The sequence below is a fragment of the Oratosquilla oratoria genome, chromosome 16 (genome assembly GCF_046742065.1).
Source record: "Oratosquilla oratoria isolate Oo_2021 chromosome 16, ASM4674206v1, whole genome shotgun sequence".
In the NCBI taxonomy this organism is placed as follows: domain Eukaryota; kingdom Metazoa; phylum Arthropoda; class Malacostraca; order Stomatopoda; family Squillidae; genus Oratosquilla; species Oratosquilla oratoria.
In genome coordinates this window covers 48,598,701-48,604,700 of record NC_134792.1, presented here as the reverse complement: position 1 = coordinate 48,604,700, position 6,000 = coordinate 48,598,701, and the positions used below count along the sequence as shown (strand labels likewise).

General features: G+C 39.6%; 1 protein-coding gene across 5 annotated transcripts in view; it reads right to left on the bottom strand.

The window, feature by feature from the left end:
• Nucleotides 1-6,000, bottom strand: part of LOC143033984 (uncharacterized) — a 326,328-nt gene that overhangs the window by 14,056 nt on the left and 306,272 nt on the right. The gene's annotated exons all lie outside the window — the stretch shown is intronic.

Sequence of the window (6,000 nt, the reverse complement as noted above, 5' to 3'; positions counted from 1 at the left end):
GCAATCGAGGGATGAGAATATTAAATTTGCATAATTCTTAGAATATGTATAGTTAATCTTCATCAAGGTTTGTACAAATTAGATAGTTACATTTCGCATGAAATTTCAAAATTATTTAAATTATAATATAAATTATGAGCAGTTCTCCCATACTTGTTGGTTACCAGGACGGTTCAAACGTCCGTCATGTGTACTTCATCCCCTACCTCTCCGAATGCCCTCTTCACTATGTCATATATTCTGTACCTTGTTTCTTCATTTTATAATTCCTTCTTTGCATCTGCATTGAAGATGTAATAATACGAAAGCGCTCTGCTTCGTTAGTTTACTTTTCCTAGTGGTTACACTTACGCTTATATATATATATATATATATATATATATATATATATATATATATATATATATATATATATATATATATATATATATATATATATATGTGTGTGTGTGTGTATACTTCACGGTCAATTTTGAGATCAAACCAGAGATATATAAATATTTCAATATTTATTATAATATTTATTGTGATACACCTTCGTCTTATGAATCAAATCAAAAGAGAAAGGTAGAATAACTTTTAATTATCGCAAATGGTCAAACTGAAACCAGTTCTGGTCCGGGCATTGCTGATAACGCGAACTATTGGAATCGCAAACTTTTGGGAACATGTAATTGGAGATTTGGCAGCATATTTCCTCTGTTGAACCTCTCAGTTCGTCGATTGTTTAGTTACTTATCTTTGACTAAACAATTCGTTCAATATCCACATAGAATCATCTTCAATGAACCCGTAGACTAACATAGAAACAAAAATGTTCTATGCGGTTTTTTTTTCAATGTGATAAACGCTAAATTTTGACATCGTAAAAAGAAGCTCTTACCACACATTCGAGGAATGATGACGTCATAGTCCCGTTTTCTCTCAAGGAACTTTAGGCATGTGTATTTACCTAGCTGTACCTTACGGGAAGGGGAGCTATGCTCGTAGTGTCCCGTTTTGTGTGTGTACGTGTGTGTGTGTGTGTGTGTGTGTGTGTGTGTGTGTGTGTGTGTGTGTGTGTGTGTGTGTGTGTGTGTGTGATCACGCGTTGGGCTCGTGATCGACAGTTATTACCCTCCCGGAAGAGAGCTCAGAGCTCATGTATGACCGATCTATGGGTAATGCTGTGACCTTTACACGTACACACACACACACACACACACACACACACACACACACACACACACACACACACACACACACACACACACACACACACACACACACACACACAACTCCCCGCCCACGATAGTTGGAGTAACGGCTCGCAGCGCAGCGATACTGAAATTATTTCAGCTCTGGGCGGGATTCGTACTCGGACCGCTGAGTTAGCGTTGCGAACGCTACCACTGCGCCGTCTAGTCGTGTGTGTGTGGGGGGGGGGGATGCGCGCGCGCATCTAAAACAACCCATTGGCTAGACTTAATATAATTCTCGTTAGTGAAAATATTTGAAATAAATTCCCTTCGGTTTCTCATCTTCAATTTGCTTTTTGAATATATTTACTTCTTTTTAAAACACCTTATTCTATCCATTAATTTTACTCAGTCGTATATAACAACAGAATATACAAATGTTCTGAGAGGTTAATATGTGTGTTCATTTATGGACACCTTACAGCAATATATGAGAATACATGTATATTTACACTCATAAAAACATGTATATAAACTTTCACGCATACATGCATACAGTATATACAAATGTATCCATTCATCCATACATATATACATGCATACATACATGCATACATACATACATACATATGTATACATATGTACATATATATATATATATATATATATATATATATACACATAATACATACAAACATAACATATATATGATACATATATACATAATACATACATAAAACATACATAAACCATATATACACAAAACATATACAATACATACATACATACATGCATGCATATGTACATTTATCCATACATCCTCCTTATATTCATCATCTTTATCATCGTCATCTTCATAAGTCGTCGTCGTCGTCGTCGTCGTCCATACCATTAACTTCATTATCATCACCATCATCACGAACATAGCCATCATCACTATTATCTCTATCATCACCATTACCATCAACATCACTACTGTCCCATCTGCCATCACTCATTATTACCGATAATATGGTCGTCATCCTTTTCCTTGTTATCTTCCTATCGCTGAAGAACCTTGTTCCTCAAACCAAGGTCCATCTTCCAGGACAACAATCACAATTTAGTTCAAATAACCAAATGTCTCCGGTTTTCTAACTCCCGCCCGCTTTTCGAACTCTCATCCGCGCGATGCATTCTGGGTAATGGGAGAGGAGAAGAGACGAATTTTTATGCGTCGCGACTGGAGAAAGATCTAGAGGAATTTTCGTCTGCGGTTTTCGTCCTCTCCTTGTTTTACGCGAATTACCAATTTTCTGTGGCGCGTTCCCGACCTACTGAGGCCGGAGTCAGAACATCATCAAGGACGTTCATGGTGTCAGTCAGTACGTCCCGATTTTGTTCCCCACTTTAAAAAAAGATAAAAGAAATTAAAGTTCGGATCCACTGAATACTTTGCGTAGAAAGAGACCTCAAGGGAAAACTTCATCAGGTGTATTCACTTGGTCTTTGGTCTTTGGATCACGTGTTGGACTCGTGATCGACAGCTATTTCCCTCCTGGAAGAGAGCTCAGAGCTCGTAGGTCCGATCTACGGGTAATGCTATGACCTTGCACACACACACACACCCAACTCCCCGCCCACGAGAGTCAGAGTAACGACCCGAGGCACAGCGATACCGAAATAATTTCGGCCCTGGGCAGGATTCGAACTGGGTGCTGGGAGCACTTCTGCTTCCCAGTTCAGTGCGTGTGTGTGTGTGTGTGTGTGTGTGTGTGTGTGTGTGTGTGTGTGTGTGTGTGTGTGTATGTGTGTGTGATTCCCCTTGGTCTTTGGATCACGTATTGGACTCTTGATCGACAGCTATTTCCCTCCCGGAAGAGAGCTCAGAGCTCGTATGACCGATCTATGGGTAATGCTGTGACCTTACACGCATACACACACCCTAATCTCCGCCCACGAGAGTTGGAGTAACGACTCGAAGCGCAGCGATACCGAAATAATTTCGGCCCTGGGCAGGATTCGAACCATGAGCTGCGGGCCACTATTGTGGCAGCTCAGTGCTCTACCAACTACGCCACCGAGTCGTGTGTGTGTGTGTGTGTGTGTGTGTGTGTGTGTGTGTGTTGTTTTGTTTTGTTTTGTTTTGTTTTGTTTTGCCTCTTGTGGGACGCAATGGCCGGGTCACTGAGACGGCGTTCCGCCGGTAATGGTGGAGGTCATCCGAGTGTCTCTTTGCGTTTGAAGTTTCTTGCCATCCAGCTGGCAAATGGATCCAATTTCTCAGGGCACAAATTAACTCTCTCTCAATAACTATCTACCTGTCAATCTGTTTATCTATCTGTCTATCTAATTATTTATCTATCTGTCTGTCTATCTATTTATCTGTCTATCTATCTATCTCAATCTATCTCTCTATCTATCTATCTATCTGTCTATCTGTCTATCTATCGGTCTATCTGTCTATCTATCTATCTATCTATCTATCTATCCACCTGTCTGTGTATCTAATTATCTATCTGTCTGTCTACTTATCGGTCTATTTATCTATCCATCTATCTACCTGTCTGTCTATCTAATTATCTATCTATCTATCTATCAACCTATCGGTCTATCTATCTATTTATCTATCTGTCTATCTGTCTGTCTGTATGTCTGTCTGTCTGTCTAATCTAATCATCTGTCTAATTATCTGTCTACCTATCTATCTACCTATCTATCTATCTATCAGTCTATCGTTATTTCTCTCTCCATCTCTCTCTCTCTCTCTCTCTCTCTCTCTCTCTCTCTCTCTCTCTCTCTCTCTCTCTCTCTCTCTCTCTCTCTCTCTCTCTCTCTCTCTCTCTCTCTCTCTCTCTCTCTCTCTCTCTCTCTCTCTCTCTCTATGATGTCATTGATTCCGCCTCGATGTCGGTTAGGAAAGACAACGGTCACAGCATTGGTGACGTCAGGAAACATTTCAGAACTGAACTGTGATAGAGAGGACCTGCTCGTTCATGAGTTCATAGATATTCTTTCAGCTGAAGGGAATCTTCTGGTTTTAGTAGAATTACATAATTATATAAGACGGAGGCAATCATAAGAGGATTAAAACCTAGAGGACACTCCGATCGCGACGAAATAGTTCCCGGTTCAACTGAAATCGTTACATTTGACTGGGAGCTTTAAAGCGATAATCGGATTTTTTTTTTTTTTTTTTCATCCGTGAAAGCCCAGAATTTTTCCGAAGCTGAGTCGGAGTGTTAACCAGGACAAAATAGAGTGATTGGTTGGCTTCACCGGGTTAAACGAAAAAGACTTTTATACTTAGGTTGTGTAAGGCTTTTTGCTGAGCTTAGAATATCTTCCCTGGGTTGAATGTTAGACGACGACGTATAAAAAAAAAGAGTTAAATATCCTCTTGTCCTTTACTCGAATTTCTCTTTAAAGAATGTTTCATTCTTACGGAAAAGGAAAGATTCAAAAGTAATTTACATCTGATGATGTTTATTTTTCTGAAAAGGAGAAACACGACAACCTCTGTAGTTCTTAATGATTAACGTAATCATGTCCATGTTTTCGTTTCTAAGTTTCATTCTAGACAATGCCAGAGGATTTAATTGAAGATAAAACCCTAAGCATCAATGGGTTATTATTTTTTCTAGATTAGCCCATTTTTCCTCGTATAACACTTTAGACATATTGTTCAGCTAACACCAGAAGACATAATGCAACTAAATGAGAAAGTTACCACAGAGGAATGAATGGCTAAAGTCTTTTACGTTCGTCTTCTACTCTAGACATTCTATTATGGCTAACAATCTTAGCACAAAAAAGTGTATTATAGCTAATGCTATAGTATTTTAGCTAACACCAGATGGATCTATTTTAGCTAATTTCTAGCGATTCTAGTTTTAACTAGCAACGTTCTACTTCATTCTAACTCCAGACAACTTCGACAGAGATTTTAGCTTAACTTAAAGTAAGTAAATATTCTAACAAACACCAGATGGATCTATTTTAGCTAATTTCTAGAGATTCTAGTTTTAACTAACAACGTTCTATTTCATTCTAACTCCAGACAACTTCATTCTACCTAACGAGAGAGATTTTAGCTTGCGACACTGCTTCTGACCCAGGGCAGTGGAATGGATGCAGGGATGACCCGTCATCCAGGAGGTGCCAAGATAAGAGGGAGGGAGGAGGGTGGAGGGGAGTGGAATATATAGGAAATGGAATGGGTGGGAGTGGTTTCTATGCCTTTTTCTTTTTGGCTACCCCCTGTGTAGGGGGAAAAGACTTTGGTATGTGTATGTATGTAACACCAAGTAAATATTTTAATAAATACTCAAGGTTCTGTTGTACCCAACACAAAATGACTTTATTCAGCTTAAGGAGAGAGACAGGGGAGAAGGAGCCAGCTAATCTGTCCCTGCAGGGCAAATGAATATGGCAATAGAAGAGCAGAAATGCACAGACAGAATTATCTCATTACGTTAATCCTTTGATAGCGGGGAGGAACTCGCCCCACTGCTGAATGAGAGCGACTTGAATAGATGTATGAGTCGACAGTAGAGGTGAAATTACTAATCTCTGTTCTCTTAGGCTGAACCTTACTGCAACTCGTGAGGATTTCTTTCGAACGAAGAGAATGGGTGTAGACGAAGTTACTCTTCGGGTCGACAGCAAAAGGGTCGTGTGTCTGTTGTTTCAGTTCCGGGGAAAGGGATGAAGTCTATATCAGAGGCTTATGTTCACCTTCTCAATACGGTGACGTATCTTGTTCTCTTTGTTTCCTTTCAGAACAGGCGATTTTATGCAGGTAAACGGAGCTGCCAAGGCGTAACATACAGGTGTATATTAC